We start from the raw sequence: 18343 nt of genomic DNA on the forward strand, positions 1-18343 counted from the left end.
TAAATGAATTTAACAATTAGTTAAAATAAGCCTTAGCTGTCTAAACTCCAAAAGGAATTTACTGGGAGACTACTGGAGAGTTCTGTGAATACAAGGGAGAATTGATAGGGAAGCAGTGGCGTGCTGAAGCCAGCTCATACTGGCTTGTGAGAGTCTATCGTAGGTAATACTTCCCAACTCCCTGTTCAGTGACATCACTGTGACAGCTTGAAATAGGCCATGGTGGGAGTATTTACACCACAGGAGTCATCAAGCACTAGAAACCAGGGCTCCTTTTCCTTTCCTTAATTTCCTTCTTTCTTTCTTTTTTTTAAAGTGTCAGTTGTTAAAAATTTACCAGTATTATCACTGCAACCAGGCCATGAGTAAGAACCAGGAAAGCTTAGGGGTCTCTGCAACTGAAAATTGTGGACTCTCCCTAGAGGTCTGCCATTCATAGGACTCAGTTCCAACTATCTCCAGTCTCAGTGTTTCTTCCTTCAAAATTCTAAATTCCTAGGAAAGAAAACTCGAAAGTCACCATGCCCGGCTAAGATTTTTGTATCTTTAGAAGAGATGGGGTTTCACCATGTTGGCCAGGCTGGTTTTGAACTCCTGACCTCAAGTGATTCGCCCATCTCAGCCTCCCAAAGTGCTGGGATTACAGGCGTGAGGCATTGTGCCAGGCCTGTATCCTTGCTAATACCATTCCTCTGTCCTCACTTGGCCCCCTGGAACAGCCACCATCATGAACCCTGGTTTATCATTCCCTTGCTTTCTGTTTTAAAATATAAATTTATATCTTCTATATTCTGGGGGAAAATTCCATTTTTAATCTTTAGTTGCTTATAACTTTATAAAGAGGATATTACACTGCATGTAATTTTCAAGGACCTATTTTTCTCCTTAATGTTAGATTGTGAAGATTCATCCAGAAAGTATCCATCATTGTAATTCATTTTGATGGCTGCATAATAATTGACTGTGGAAATACACCACAGTTTACTTATCCACAGCCTTGTTAATGGGCACTTCAATTATTTCTAAGTTTTTGCTATTATAAACAGTGCTGCTATAAATATTCTTATCGATGGCTCTTTGGTTAGATGAGGAGCCCCTGAGTGGTAAAATATGTTAATATTTAACCTATGAGATAGTGCCAACATTATTTTTCAAAGAAGACACATCAGTTTAAATTTTCACCAGCAAAGGAGAACTAATCCTGTTGATGTGCATGCTCTCAGACACTCTGTATTGCCAACAGAATGGGCAGAAAAATTTATCTCTTTGTAGTCATTTGAATTTCTTTAATTACTAAAGCAGCGGAACATTTCTTCATGTGTTTGTTGGTCACATGTGCTTCCTCTTTAGTGAAATGTGTTCATATATTTTGCCCATTTCTGTTGAATTATTTGTGCTGTGTTGATTTATAGAATATATTATTGAGGCCGGGCACAGTGGCTCACACCTGTAATCCCAGCACTTTGGGAGGCCGAGGTAGGTGGATCACTTGAAGTCAGGAGTTTGAGACCAGCCTGCCCAAAACATTGAAATCTGTCTCTACTAAAAATATAAAAATTAGCTGGGCATGGTGGCACTTGCCTGTAATCCCAGCTGCTCAGGAGGCTGAGGCAGAAAAATCGCTTGAACCTAGGAGGCAGAGGTTACAGTGAGCCGAGATCACACCACTGCTCTCCAGCCTGGGTGACAGAGTGAGTGAGACTTTGTCTTAAAAAAAAAAAAAAAAAAAGAATATATTATTGATACTAATCCTTTGCCAGCTGTATGTACCATAAATGTCTTCTCTCAATTATAAATAAAATAGCTGTCCAATATTTATCTCTGACCTCATCTTCAACTGTTGTCTCCCTCCCTCACTCCACTCCAGTCACACTGGCCTCCTTGATGTTCCTCAGATACGTGAAGCACGCTTCACCTCAGGGCCTTTGTACCTTCTGTTCTTTCTGCACGAACCATTCATCCTCCAAATAGCAAAATGGTTCATTCTTTCACTTCCTTCAAGACTCCTCTCAAATGTTACTTTATCAGTGAAGCCTCCTCCACCCAATCTGTATAAAGTGACACAAACTCCCATTCTCTTTCTCTCTTACCCAGTTTTATCTTTCTCCACCGTATTCATCAACATCTGACATACTATATATTTGTTTATTCATTTATTATCTGTCTCTCCTCAGTAGAACGTGCCTAGAAAAGTGCCTAGACATAGTAGAAGCTCAACAGTTATAGAATAAATAAATGTATGTAATCTCTTATCTAATTGCACTGACAAGCACTCTCAGAACAATGAAATAGTGGTAGTAGCAGGTATTCTTTAATTGGAAAGCTTGGGTTTTACTATTAAGAAATCATATTAGTTTTTAATTTAAGATACATAGAGAAGAAATGAAATGACTTCTTTAATATGTGAGATATTAGGGAAGATGCTCATTGTCAGTTCTTATTAAAAGAAAAAACTACAGGCTTAAAGTAAATATGAAAGGATAAATGTCTCAGAACAGCTAAGGAAAGTGTGAAAAACAAGAAAGTTAAAGAGGATTTTGCCTTAACAAATATCAGAACGTATTATAACACTACTGTAATCAAACCAACAAGAAATAGATTAGAGGTATAGTGAATACAAAATTAGAGCACAGTATATATGAAAGTTAACATATAACAATAGTATTTTTTAAATCGGTGAGAAAAGAATGGGTTCGTTAATAAATTACACTACTCGCACTACTGGCAATCCAAGTGGAGAAAAGTGGGCCTCCACCTTATGCCATATATAAAAATAAACTCCTGATGGATTTATTTAATGTTAATATTTATTGAATTTTATTTACTTAATAGATTTACTTAATTTAAGACTTAAATGTAGAAAATAAAACAATAAAAATTATGTTAAAAAATCTACAACATGCAAAATCTAGGTAAGGAGGAGATCTTAGAGTTTTTTGTTTATGTTGTTTTGTTTTGTTTTTGTTTGTTTTTTGAGATAGAGTCTTGCTCTGTTGCCCAGGCTCGAGTGCAGTGGCTCAATCTTGGCTCACTGCAACCTCCATCTCCCAGGTTCAAGCGATTCTCCTGCCTCAGCCTCCCGAGTAGCTGGGATTACAGGCATGCACCACCACGCCTAGCTAACTTTTGTATTTTTTTAGTAAAGATGGGGTTTCACCATGTTGGCCAGGCTGGTTTCAAACTCCTGACCTCAGGTGATCCACCCACCTCGGCCTCCCAAAGTGCTGGGATTACAGGTGTGAGCCACTGCACCTGGCCTAATTTTTTAGGTTTTTTTTTTTTTTGGTAGAGTCAGGATCTCCCTATGTTACTGAGGCTGGTCTTGAACTGCTGGCCTCAAGCAGTCCTCCCACCTCAGCCTCCCAAAGTGCTGGGATTACAGGTGTGAGCTACCAGGCCCAGCCAAGATCTTAATGCCAGAAACCTAATAGCTGTTTAAAAAGCTATATTTGAATATACAAAAATTTCTCAATTTTTATTTGCTTAAAAAATTAATATATAAGAAAACCACCTGGTTAGAAATTATTTGTAATACAAATGAAAGAGTAATTATCTAAATACAAGGCACTTATACATTGCTGAGAAAAATTTAACAATACAATAAAAAATATGAAACTCATAATAGACTAAATCAAGATGACTAAAAAGCTTATGAAAAGATGCTCAGGCCAGGCACGGTGGCTCACACCTGTAATCCCAGAACTTTGGGAGACCGAGGCAGGTAGATCACCTGAGGTCAAGAGTTCAAGACCAGCTTGGCCAACATGGTGAAATCCCCCTCTCTACTAAAAATACAAAAATTAGCTGGGCATGGTGGCGCGTGCTTGTAGTCCCAGCTTCCCAGGAGTCTAAGGTGGGAGAATTGCTTGAACCCGGGAGGCAGAGGCTGCAATAAGCTGAGATTGCACCACTGCACTCCAGCCTAGGTGAAAGAGCGAGACTCTATCAAAAAAGAAAAAGAAAAAAGAAAGAAAAGATGCTCAAATTCACTACAAATCAGATAATTGCAAAATAATTTAATAATGAGCTGTTATTTATACCCATCAAACTGCAAAATGCTAAATCTAAAATTTTAAAAGGTAGGAAAAGTGCTGGTGGAAATGTGAAGTATTAGAGCATTTGAAAAATAACTGGGTACTATCTATTAAAAGTAAACAATACATATACCCTTAGGCCCAGCAATCTCACTCCTGGGATTATCCAGTAAAATAACAGCACCAATACATAAAGACATAAGATTAAGAAAGTTTATTGCATTTGTTTTCATAGTGACAAAAATTCCAGAGATAAAATGAATGTCCATTAGTAAGGAAATGGCTAAACAAAGCGTCCATATCTTGGAATATTATGTAGCCATTAAAAATAATGAATAAGAACTATTTTAGATAACCTGGGGAGATTTCACAAAGTAGCACTGAGTAAGAAAAGCAGATACAGAAAAGTGTCTGTTATTTCATTATTGTAAAATAAGCAAGATTTTAAATGACTGCATATATACACGTGTATGTATATATGTATATATTTGTAGTGTACATGTTATCCATAGCATCACATAAATAATGCAAAAAAAGAAAGGTCACAAACTAGGCTACCAATAATGGCGATCCAGGCAGGAAGACAGGAGGTGAAGAAATTATATACTGATGGAACAGATATGGGTAACAAATCCCCTGGACATTTTCTAGTACTATTCTATCAATTATGGTATAGTCTTCCTATATCACTTGTTTCTTTCTCCATTTAGATACATGCTCAGTTTCCTAGATCTAAATATAGGTCAATATAGCCTTGATTTACATGAGAAGACCCCACTCTTTCTCTCAGATACACTTTTTGAACAAATTATACACTTCCACAATTATCATGAATCACATCTCATTAAATCTTAGTGATACCTTCTAGCATTGAAATTTCAAATTCATTTGAATACCTGTTATCTCTTTACCAAACATATGGATATCTTAGGTCATATATATTATTTCCCTCCTTTATGCTTCATTCTATATCATATCTATGATACTCCACAGTATGGTACCATGAAACTTTAGCATTTTATCTGTATACTTTCTTTCTGGAAATTTTCATTGCAAATATTATACTTCATAATCGGATCACCTGTGTCCTGCTGAACATTATCCGGTCAGGCCTCATGGTGTTTTCTAACCTTCTCAGACACTGAATCTGTAGGGATAGAAGAGAAACAACTCAAGTAATATGCAGTAACTTCAATTATGGGATTGTTTGCAGAGATTTGGGCAAGGTTTAGAGACTCAACAAAGGATATGTAGGCACCCAGGGGTTTGCAACAGCAGGAAGCTGTGACCACTCCTAGGCCTAAAGGGGCAAGGAAAGGAATGGCATTACCAGAGACCAAAGATTGCTGGAGTCGTGAAAGAGGAGCCACCCAACAGAAGTTATAGTCATAGAAGGACATGGCCACCCTCAATATCTCAACAAACTGGACAGAGAAAGCAGAAAAATAGATAATTCAACCTTTCTATCTTCCCGCCCTCTCATCTTATGCTGGTGCCTCCCTTTAGCAGAACCCACTGGAAGCCATAGATCAAACGACCTTGGGTGATCAACCTGTTCCTAAGATATACAGCCAGGCAGAGAAAGGCTAAGGATAGGGGAAAGTAAATGGAGAACAATTAGCACAGTCCACCCCTTTTTCCATTCACCATCATTTCTCAACCTTCGCTTAGATGAAGAATCTCATGTCACCAAAAAAGGAGAAACACAAAGTTCCATCAGCTACTGTATCATCATGAGGTGATAACAATTCAGTCATATTCCCACTGGAACTTAAACTCTAACACTAACCCTCTGGTATTCTAGATAAGGTAGCAGGGAAAGGGAAGAAAGTAATTAACACAACACATCACTACTAAGTCCCACCTCTGTTGCTGTTCAGGAGGCTGATAATAAAAGAAGGTAGTTAATTGCCACTGTTTTATGGTTTTCTTATTATATTCTTAACTGATAGTGACCCAAACCTCCATTCCTTAAGACTCATTTCCAAGTCCTTTAGTGGTCCTACCTTACTGAATGAGTTGCCACAATTTCCCACTGACCATTATTACTGGAAATGGAAGTACTAAGGGGCACCCCAGAGAATTCCTTGGGTTCTATATGCAGCTCTCCTTGCCATCACTGTGTAGTAGAAACTTAGTGTCTCCTTGATGATGAAGTTCAGTTGCCCCAGCCAGTACACTAACACTATTTTTGCCTACTAGTTCAGCAGCATGAGGAACCTCATATGATCTGCTATTAGCTTCACAGAACCATGACTTTATTCCCTAAAAGAAGATTCCTCCCTTAGAAACTAGGAACTCCAAACCGATGGAACCCGAGTTCATAACAATAGCAAGCAAACATTCCATAAGCTGTAATCATGAGCAGGAACATTCCCACATCCTCTTTGCTTTATGGACTGTGTATTTTGGCTTTGGAAGAAACAGTATCTCATATTGGTCATTGATTCAAAGCATGATAACATATTATAGGATAGTGCCTCAACCTTTCAGGAATTGGTCTCTGAATCAGCACTGAAATTGAGACTTCTGCTGGCTCTTCCACTTTCTACCAGACCAGCTGCCTCTGAACAATGAGGCACATAGTAAGACCAAATAATTTTATGGAAATGAAACTTTCCACACTACTGATGAAGTAGCCACACTACTTTCATCATAAAGTGTGTACCTTGGGTAAGGTAATGTTGTGTGTGATACCATAGTAATTAGTGAGGTATTCTGTAAGTCAACAAAGCTGGCAGGTCTGCAGACAAGGAAAGCAAATCTGTACTCAGAACATGGGACTAGCAGACATGTGCCACCATACCGGGCTAATTTTTGTATTTTTAGTAAAGACGGGTTTTGCCATGTAGGCCAGGCTGGCCTCGAGCTCCTAGCCTCCAGTGATCTGCCTGCCTTGGTCTCTCAAAGGGCTGGGATTACAGGTGTGAGCCACCGAGTCCAGCCTATTAAACAATTTCTTAACAGGAGTTTTTAATTGCCTTCCGCTTTCAGAGACTCTTTTTCTTTTATTTTGGCAGCAAACCTTTAATCTGATCTCGTGAGGAAAGAGGGATAATCCTCAAACCCTTTCATCTTCTCAAATAGGTATCAATTTGCATCTGTAGCATGACTAATTTATAAGCATCATCACTATCACAAGGATACATCGGGCTAGTTGTAAGATGGATTTTGAGATTTGTGAGTCAATAGAAGTGTATGACTAGAACTTCTAAAAATAGAGAGGGGTTTTGGTCAGAAGTGGTGGTTCACGCCTGTAATCCCAACACTTTGGGCCCGAGGCAGGCGGATCACCTGAGGTCAGGAGTTCGAGACCAGGACCAACATGGTGAAACCCCATCTCTACTAAAAATGCAAAAAAATTATCCAGGCATGGTGGCAGGCACCTGTAATCCCAGCTACTTGGGAGGCTGAGGCAGGAGAATCGCTTGAACCTGGGAGGCGGAGGTTGCAGTGAGCCAAGACTGTGCCATTGCACTGGAGACTGGACAACAAAAATGAAACTCCATCTCAAAAAAAAAAAAAAGAGAGAGGGGTTTTAAGTAACTGAATAAAAAACAAATAAAATTGGCCAGGCACAGTGGCTCATGCCTATAATCCCAGCACTTTGGGAGGCCAAGGCAGGTGGATCACGAGGTCAGGAGTTCGAGACCAGCCTGGACAACATGGTGAAACCCCGTCTCTACTAAAAATACAAAAATTAGCCGGGTGCGGTGGCTCACGCCTGTAATCCCAGCACTTTGGGAGGCCGAGGCAGGCGGATCACGAGGTCAGGAGATCGAGACCATCCTGGCTAACATGGTGAAACCCCATCTCTACTAAAAATACAAAAAATTAGCCGGGTGTGGTGGTGCGCGCCTGTAGTCCCAGTTACTCGGAGGCTGAGGCAGGAGAATGGCGTGAACCCGGGAGGCGGAGCTTGCAGTGAGCCGGGATGGCGCCACTGCACTCCAGCCTGGGTGACAAAGCGAAACTCCATCTCGGAAAAAAAAAAAAAAACATAAAAATACAAAAATTAGCCAGGTGTGGTGGCACGCACCTTTAGTCCCAGCTACTTGAGAGGGTAAGGCAGAAGAATCACTTGAACCCAAGAAATGGAGATTGCAGTGAGCCGAAATCGCACCACTGCACTCCAAAAACTAAGCAAAACAAATAAAATTGTATGTTAAAGAAGTACTAAAACAGTAAGAGGGAACACTTTTGAAGGATGTAGTATTTATTATATTATCATGATGATGACTACTATTAATATACTATTAAAGGTTGCCAAATCCTATTTTGTCTGGGTCTGGATTTATAATTAAAATTTGCACCCATTAAAAGCAAAATGGCATCTCACTTTGTATTCAATTCCTTTCAAAATGAAGGTCTTAATTTGCTTTAATCCTTTAATGCCTTGCCTTCAGCCAAACTATTCAGTATTATTAATGCTGCTACTTTTGCTGTCATTTTGTTATTATTAGAAACAAATCTAATGTTTTTTCTCCCTTTTGAGACTAACGTAATTTTCTTCCAGGTTGCATCAATAGGTTTAAAGCACTAGGGAAAAGGTAAAAATGGAGTAGTAGTATAGATCTTCCAGGAAGAGAGAAAAAGAAAACAGAGGAGGCAAAAACAAAGAACACATGAGGACACAGTGATACTGTTGGGTTTAAGCAAAAATCATAGAGCTGTTCAGACATTGAGTTACCTAAGTTTAAACTGCAGTCAGAACTCAAAGAAAATAATCCCTGGGCTCAAAAGGCAATATCATGTAACTACTAAAGTATACACTCTGAAGCCAGACTGGCTGGATCTTGAATCCTGATCTGCCATTTATTATCTGTGTGATACTAAGAAATTTACTCTACCAATTTGTGCTCAAGTTTCCTCATGAAAAATAAGGATAATAATAGTACTTACCTTATAGGACATTGCAGGGATTAAATGAGTTATGTAAACATTTAAACACATAGTAAGTACTCTATAATTATTAGCCATTATCACTTGGACAACAACTTGTGCAGTCATAATCAAGTGCTATCTGCTTTATTTGTTTCTTATTTGTTCAACAGAAAATGACTGGATGTTGTAACAAGAACTGACTGGCTTGCTCTGGTCATATGGGAAGGAACTTACAACAGACAGGTCTTGGAAAAATATTACAAGAGGCTGAACATTACCATAGGGTTGACTGTATTTGATGCTGAAAAGTAGGTGCTATTAATAGTCACTCTTTTTTATTTTGGAAAAATATGGATGAGTACCCATGGATTTTCTACATCTAAAGATCTACTTATAATCCTAATCATTACTTCTGGCTGTCCTGTGTAATTATTTACAGTGATTATTTTCTCCAGCCTTGGCTGAGTCCTTAAAACCACTTGAGCAGTCTTTTCATTAATATCCATTTAACTCTCTACTCTTTTTTCACAACAAACTTTATGATTTTTTTCAGGTCCCCAAACATATTACATTCTCTTTCACTAACCAATGCAATTGGAGCTATAGACCAACTTCTCTGTACTTACCTTGCTTAATGTCATTGACACATACGTGAGACAGCATGTTCAAATGGCATGTTCAAATGGCACATACTCTCCTGACAGTTTTTAGCAAAATAAATTTTTTTATGTTTCACAAATTTATAAATCAGTACCTGAAAGATTCATAAAATCTGCTAATAAGTACTTTATGACTGGCAACAATGTTATCCTTTACATCTTGTTGGATGACATCAACAAGCTACCTCGAATAGAGTTAGGTCCCCTTCAAACATGCAAAATATTTACTGTAGCATAATATCACACATGGCAAGACTTTAATTATGTATACATGAAGAACTTAAACGAGTACATCACAGATTACATCCAGCATGAAGTCCACTTTCTCTCCACTATGTCTGTAAACCAGATCTTCAAGAATGACTTTGGAGTAGAAACCCTGGGCACATCTGTAGCTCGACTCCATGCATGGCGGTATTTTAAAAATGCTAAAGATTTCCCTTGTGAGAAAAGACTTAAATCAGCAGCTTTCATCCCCTTTGGACAAGGAGATTTCTATTACCATAGTGCAATTTTTGGTGGCACACTCCATGAGGTTGTAATCTTCATTAAAGAATATCAGAAAGGAATTGTTCAGGACACCACAAATAAATTTAATAACCTATATGAAAGCTACCTAAACAAATATTTTCTTGTCAATAAACCTACTAAGCTGTTATCACAAGAATATAATTGGGATACAAAGTTTAGAACCCCTCTACAAATTAAAAATGTTAAGATAGCATGACAGTCAAAAAGGTGATGGTTATACCACTAGGTTTATGAATTAACAAAGGCATCACAATAATTTCTCAAGTATAAAATTCATGAAAGTTTTTAGCTTTTTAGGAACTTACAAAAATGTACTATCTTCCAAAATAAATTATGTTTCTCTTTGCAATTTTGAACCCTCTCATTCTACCTATACTGGATAAAGAATAAATGGATGATAATTTAATGTTATTACTTATACAATGTGATATTATATTTTATTATAATAATGTGGAAATACTTTGGAGGCATAAAATTTTCTTATGAAGAAACACACCCAGACTCTAGCTCAGAAACATATATATGTGTGTGTACATATATATGAGTATATACGTGTGTGTATATGTATGTATACACATACATGTGTATATATAGACACATATATACATATATAAGTATATATGTATATATACGTGTGTGTATATATATGTGTGTGTCTATATATACACACACACATACACATACACTCATGCACAAAAACATGCACAGAGACTATGTCAAAGGGATATATATATGGAGAAAAATGAATATTCATCAACTCATTCATCAGATATTTACTACATCTTTCAGTGTTTGGACATAAATTGTTTGTGATTAATCTCCTCAATTAGTATTCAATCTGTCTAGCATCTGATTGAACTTAGGTGAACTAGAGACATCTTAATCAAATATATATCTTACTTTTATTGATACAAAGAGATGTTGAGTTCGTATTTTTAAAAATGCTATGGGACTGGTTTTTTTTTTTAAATAGTTATTTACTGAACTCCATAGTAAATGTACTGTTTTGGGTGCAGTCAGTTATAAAAAATGTTGAAAACCATAACTTGTTGGGCCGAGTGTAATAGCTCATGCCTGTAGTACTTTGGGAGGCTGAGGTGGGCAGATCACTTGAGCCCAGGAGTTGAAAACCAGCCTAGGCAACATGGTGATACCCCATCTCTGCAAAATATACAACAATTAGCTAGTCATGGTGGCATGCACTTGTGGTCCCAGCTACTCAGGAGGCTGAGGTAAGATAACCGATTGAGCCCAGGAGGTCGAGGCTGCAGTAAGCCTTACTCAAGCCACTGCACTCCAGCCTGAGCGACAGAGTGCGACCCTGTCTCAAATAATAATAATTTATCCTCAAAGAGCCTACAGTCTAGCAAGGAAGAGAAGACTATTCACAAATACTTCTTTTGCAAGTTTAAAAGTGCTCAAAATCACAAGGAAGACATAACTAAAATGCTATGATGGTTCAGGAAAGGAAGCACTTGCCTCTATAAGAATATGTAATCATACTAATGTTTTCATAAATTTAGTGAGGCATGATAGCATAGATATAAGAAGGCTAGGCACAGTGGCTTGTGCCTGTAATCCCAGCACTTTGGGAGGCTGAGATGGGAGGATCCCTTGAGCCCAGGAGTTGGAGACAAGCTGAAGCAACATAGTGAGATCCCCAATCTCTACAAAAAACAAACAAAAAAAGTAGCTGGGTGTGGTGACATGCACCTGTAGTCCTGGCTATTCAGGAGGTTGAAGTGGGAGGATTGCTTAAGCTCATGAGATTGAGGCTGCAGTGTGCTGTGATCATGCTACTGCACTCCAACCTGGATGACAGCGTGAGACTTTGTCTCAAAAAAAGAAAAAAGGCTCGCGCCTGTAATCCCAGCACTTTGGGAGGCTAAGGTGGGCAGATCACTTGAGATCAAGAGTTCGAGACCAACCTGACCAACATGGTGAAACCCCTTCTCTACTAAAAATACAAAAATTAGCTGGGTGTGGTGGTGTGTGCCTGTAATCTCAGCTACTTCAGGAGGCTGAGGCAGGAGTATAACTTGAACCTGGGAGATGGAGGTAGCAGTGAGCCAAGATCATGCCAATGCATTCCCGCCTGGGTGACAGAGAAAGGAGAGAAAAGGGAGAAAGGGGAGAAAGGGGAGGGGGGAGAGAGAGAGAGATTGGAAGGAGGGAGGGAGGGTGGAAGGAAGGAAGGAAAGAAGGAAGGAAGGATGGAAGGAAGGAGAGAGAGAGAGAGAAAGAAAGAAAGGGAAGAAAAGAAAGAAAGGAAGGGAAGAAAAAGAAAGAAAGAAGAAGAAAGAAAGAAAGAAAGAAAGAAAGAAAGAAAGAAAGAAAGAAAGGAAGAAAGAAAAGAAGGAAGGAAGGAAGGAAGGAGAAAGAAATTTTTTAAGAACTGGAGGTTCTAAAGTCACAATTAGTTATATTTTAATCCCCTTTAATGAGAGAAAAAATGGAAAAAACTGAGGTTTAGTAAGTATTCTACAAATGATTAAGTATTATTAGCCATTAAAACACTAAAATTGTAAGGAATATTGATAATGACTGTGGCAGACTCTACTATGGTCCTTAATGATCCACTTCTGGTATTCATGTCCTTGTGTAATCTACTTCCCCCACTCTCTAACCTTGAGTGTGAGCGGAATGTAGTGACTTGCTTCCAAGCAAGAGAATATGACAGAGGTAATGAGATGTCATTTTTATTGTTAGGTTACATAAAATTGTGACTTCTGTCTTGCTACTGGACTTGCTTGCTTGCTGCTTTGGATGTAGCAAGTTGCCATGTTGGACTGCTTCAGCAAGAAACTGAGGGCAGCCTCTAGCTGACAGCCAGAAAGGAACTGCGGCTCTTAGTCCAACAACCTTCAGGAACTGAATACATCTAACAACCACATCAGGGCACTTGAAAGCAGATCTTTCTCCAGTTGAGTATCCAGATGAGACCTCACTGGCAGCCAACATCTTGATTATAGCTTCGTGAGAAACCCAGAAGCAGAAGATCTAGCCAAGCCATGCTGATTCCTGACCCAGAGTAACCCATACCCACTGTTCCCTGACACTCTCCCTCCAACATCAGTGGCAGAAGGCACCCAGGTAGATGCTTCCCACCTCAGCAGCAGTAGCAGAGATGCAGTAAGGAAGCTCATCAGCACCAAGTGACCTGATGAGCAGGCCCCGAGAATTACCATCTATCCATAGCCCCAGCATCCTCTACCCACAAGCTGGCATTAGGGAGGGCAGGAAAGCACTTTCCACACCCTCAGGTAACACCAGCAGGGATCAAGCAAGAGCCCCACTGGCACTGGCCAGCCCACAGGTCAGGTTCAGGGAAGCACTCACTGACCCATGGCCTGGCATCTCGTACACTTCACCTAGTGGAACCAGGCCTGAGAAAGTGCACTCACCCCTGCACGAAGCATCAGCAGAATCAAGCAGGAGCTTCAGTTGTACCAAGTGAACAAAGAAGACTCGAATAGCTCTGTATTGGCTCTGAAACCTATGTAGCCATTGCAACTACAGCCTCAAAAGTAGGCAAGGAACCATGCACTGTACTAGTCAGGGTACCTTAATGAAACAGCCAATAGGATGGAGACACATATATACAGTGAGCCTTCCATATCCCCAAGTTCCAAATCTGCAGATTCAACCCACCAATGGTCAAGAATACTCAGAAAAAAAAAAAATTATCCTGAATAAGTAGACTTCTTTTTCTGGTCATTATTTCCTAAAGCATACAACCTAACAATTATTTACGTAGTGTTTATATTGTGTTAGGTATTATAAGTAACCTAGAGATTATTTAAAGTATACAGCAGGGTGTGTGTAGGTTACACGCAAATACTATACCATTTTATATAAGGAACTTGAACATCCGTAGATTTTGGTATCTACAGGGGTCCTCGAACAAATCCCTCATGGATACTGAGAACGACTGTGGTGTGTGTGTGTGTGTGTGTGTGTGTGTGTGTGTAGTGATAACACAGAAAGGAAGAGAAAATTTATTACAGGAATTGGCTCACACTGTTGAGACTGAGAAGTCCCACACTCTGCCATCTGCAAAATGGAGAACCAGGAAAGCTGGCGGCGTAATTCAGTTCAAACAAAAAGTCCTGAGCACCTGGAGTGCCAGAGTCTGAGGGCAGAAGAAGATGGATGCCCCCAAATGAAAGAGGCAGCAAATTCACCCTCTATCTACCCTTTTGATCTACTCAGACACTCAATAAATTGGATGATGCCCACTCACATTGGTGACAGCAGATCTTCTTTACTCAGGCTCACTGATCCAAATGCTAATCTCTTCTAGAAACGCCTTCATAGACACATCCATAAATAATGTTTTATCAGCTACCTCGGCATCCCTTAACTCATTCAAGTTTGTACATAAAATTGACCATCACAGATTATGTATGATTCCATTTACATGACATTTTGGAAAAGGCAAAACTATAGAGATGGTAAACAGATCAGTGATTGCCAGGATCTTGGGGAAGAGAGGCTAAGTGAAGCCCAGGGGATTTTTCAAGATAGTGAAACTAATCTGTATGATTCTGTAGTGGTTGATACATATCACTATGCATATGTCACAGCCCATAGAACTTTACAGCACCAACCACATCTTAATGTATGCAAATTTTTGAAAAATCATATGGGGGTCAGGAGATCACAGGACAGAATATAGATTGTGACAAAAATAATCTAAATGTATTACAAATGCACGAAATGAACTCACTGAAGAGGTTGCGAGGAAAACATCCTGACCTAACTTTGGAAATGAGTGGAGACTGTAAGACTAAAAAGGAGCTGTACATAAGTGCTGGACTCTAGTTGGTCAAATTGTTGTTTCCATGGGGGTACAGGTTAATAATTCTGAAACCACCATACATGGACATACTGGAATTGAACAGTTAAATAAATGGATGGTGGATGATGGGAGCCATGTTTCTTACTGTTGGAATGTGAGGTTACAGACAAACCAGAGGAGGAGGCCAGAATGATCGATGTGGTAATGGATGAGAGTTGGAGACATCAGTATGAACTCATGTTTAGCTTAATATCAATACAAATGAGTACACGTAGAAATGTTTATAAACATATGTGTATATACACAGGTTAATAGAAATATATATTTCCTTGTTCTGTCAGCTGAGAGGGGCTTAGAAACAATGACACTCCAATAGCAACAAATAGACCTAGAACCAAAATTTTGGTTTTTAATACCATTCTCCAATAAAAGGAACCAGAGCTCCTTGGAGAAATGGCTGATTCCAGAGGATGGGTATGGCATATGTACAAAAGGGGGACATATTCTCCTACCGTTTCTGTACATTTTCCCTACCCATGCCAATGATCCCAAGATTATCCTGGAGTATACTCTAGTCCCAGACGTAAGGAAGTGCTCAAAAAGAACACAATGATAAGGGTATGTCAAAGGCAAAAAGAAGCCAACTAAAAGAGCTTCCAATGGAACAATCTGAGCAACAAAATAAGTAATGCAGAACTGAATTCTAACCCAAAATATTAAACAAATATCCATGAGTCCACACAGATATGAATAAATGAATGATCGCAAAAGAATTCCAAATAATTGATGTAAATACTCGCCCTTGAGGAGGTAGAGAATAATTTCCCATCCTTCTGGCTTTGTAAGTGTGGGCTGAACATAATGACTTCTGTCCAAAGAGAATAATATAGAAGCGGGGAGGAAGAGAGTAACTTTACCGTGGAGAAACTTGACAAAAACTACCTTAGCCAAGTGATTAAGGTTAACATCAACAGTGATAAGCCATGTTGATAACTTGTGTCCTTCATATGATGTGATGAGAATGGCACTGTTATGGGTTAAATTGTGTCCCCCAAAAAAGATGTGCTGAAGTTCTTTTTTTTCCCCCAATTTAGAAAGTTTATTTTCCCAAGATTAAGGATGCACTTGCGACACCGCCTCAGGAGGTCCTGTCGACATGTGTTCAAGGTAGTTGCCGCACAGCTTAGTTTTATACATTTTAGGGAGACATGAGACTTTGATCAACATGTGCAAGACGTACATTGGTTCCGTCCGAAAAGGCAGGACAACTCAAAGGGGCAGGAAGGAGGGTGGCTTTCAGGTCATAGGTAGGTAAGAGAGAAAAGGCTGTATTCTTTTGAGCCTGATTAGTCTTTCACTGAATACACAATTTACATGTGAGAGGAGGGTACAGAAATAATCTCTTATGCCTTAGTCTGCCTTAGTGAATCTACATTTTTACATAAACAGCAGGGCAGAGGAAGCAATCAGTTAAGTGTTTGTCTCAGGTGAGCAGAGGGATCACTTTGAGTTCTGTCTTTGGCCTGCACCTGTGAAGATAAGTTACGGATTTACTTTGCCAGGGTGAAATTCCACAGAACTGTTTTAGGGTAAAGATCTTGAGGCCCACAAGAAATTTCCTTGTGGATAAACTGTGAGGGAGGTATGTAGCTTTTTTTTTTTTTAATCTTTGAAGCTATCTTATTTAGGAATAAAATGGGAGGTAAGTTTGCCTAACATAGTTCCCAGCTTGACTTTTCCCTTTGGCTTACTGATTTTGGGGTCCTGAAACTTACTCTTCTTTCAAATTTCCACCCTTTTCTTTTTAAAATCTTTCAGAGAAAGCATTTTAGAAGAAAATGAGTCTCTGTTCTCAAGTTTTGTCCACTCCAATCCTTGTGAATGGAACCTTATTTGCAAATAGTCTTTGCAGTTACAATTAGTTAAGGTGAGGTCATTAAGGTGGGCCTTAATCCAATATGACTGGTGTCTTTTATAAGAAGAGGGAAATTTTGACAGTCACACAGAGAGGATAGCTAGGCAAAGACAGAGGCAGAAATCAGAATGATGTATTTATAAGCCAAGGAACACCAAAAATTGACAGTCATCACCAGAAGCTAGGAGAGAGGTGTGGAATAGATTCTTCCTCACAGCCATCAGAAGAAACCAACCTGGTTAAGTTTTGGACTTCTGGCCTCCAGAACTGTGAGAAAGAATAAATTTCTGCTATTTGAAAGTCACACAATTTGTGGCACTTTGTTATGACAGTCTCAGGAGTCTACTATAGGCAATTTATCTTTGTGGTCTTCCACCCAAAAACCCATAACTTTAGTGTGTTCATGATAAGCACATCGGACAAATCCCAACTGAGAGACATTCCATAGGCCCTCAAACTTTGTGGTTATTAACACTCCTCAAAACTGTCAAAGTCATCATAAACAAGGAAAGTCTGAGAAACTGTCAAAGCCAAGAGGAGTTTCAAGAGATCTGATGACTAAACATAGCGAGGAATCTTGGTTGGGAGCCTGGAACAGAAAAAGGACATTAGATAAAAACTAAGGAAATCTAAAGTATAGATTATAGTCAATAATATATATTGAGCCAGTATTGGCTCATTAATTGTGACAAATGTACTATACTAATGTAAGATGTTAATAGGGGAAATTGGGTGTGGATCATATGGTAACTCTACTATTTTCACAAATTTTTATAAATCTAAAAGTATTCAAAAACAAGTTTACAAAATGTAAAAAAAATTATTAGCTCATGGGTCATGCAAAAAGAGGCAGACCACAAGGCCATAATTTGTCAATCTCTAGTCTAGGCAATAAGATCCAGCTCTTTTTTTTTTTTTTTTGAGACGGAGTCTCGCTCTGTCACCCAAGCTGGAGTGCAGTGGCCAGATCTCAGCTCACTGCAAGCTCCGCCTCCTGGGTTCACGCCATTCTCCTGCCTCAGCCTCCCCAGTAGCTGGGACTACAGGCGCCCGCCACCTCGCCCGGCTAGTTTTTTGTACTTTTTAGTAGAGACGGGGTTTCACCGTGTTAGCCAGGATGGTCTCGATCTCCTGACCTCGTGATCTGCCCATCTCGGCCTCCCAAAGTGCTGGGATTACAGGCTTGAGCCACCGCGCCCGGCCCCCAAATTTCATTAAAATGACAAGGGAAAAGTAAAGCATCTACAAGAACAGAGAAAGCATTAGATGAGAGAGGTCATCAATGTTTTTGAAAAACTGCACTAGGAAATACAACCTAAGGCTGAGGACAAAAACAAACTGAAAAAAAAGCATTTTAAAAAAAATTTTCTCTGTGACATCAGAAATCTATCATAACTCTTTGGAATTACTTAGCCAGGAAGGTAAGTAAGCCAGAAAGACAGAGGCTCAGGAGGGTTAGCCTGACATTTGAGATGACCTTTCCCCTGGGGTCATCCGCCAACTTAATAAAAGTCCTTTA

At 39.3% G+C, this 18343-nt stretch overlaps 1 long non-coding RNA gene across 1 annotated transcript in view; it reads left to right on the top strand.

Moving 5' to 3' along the window:
• The window catches only part of LOC117098734, a 17119-nt gene extending 3788 nt beyond the window's left edge, over nt 1–13331 (top strand). Inside the window, exons 2-4 of the long non-coding RNA XR_004443565.1 lie at nt 6671–6707; nt 9089–9226; nt 12818–13331. This is a non-coding gene — a long non-coding RNA (uncharacterized LOC117098734). The remainder of the gene's footprint in view (nt 1–6670; nt 6708–9088; nt 9227–12817) is intronic.
• Nucleotides 13332–18343: the final 5012 nt, after the last annotated feature.

The sequence above is a fragment of the Trachypithecus francoisi genome, unplaced genomic scaffold (genome assembly GCF_009764315.1).
Source record: "Trachypithecus francoisi isolate TF-2019V2 unplaced genomic scaffold, Tfra_2.0 Lachesis_group16, whole genome shotgun sequence".
NCBI lineage: Eukaryota > Metazoa > Chordata > Mammalia > Primates > Cercopithecidae > Trachypithecus > Trachypithecus francoisi.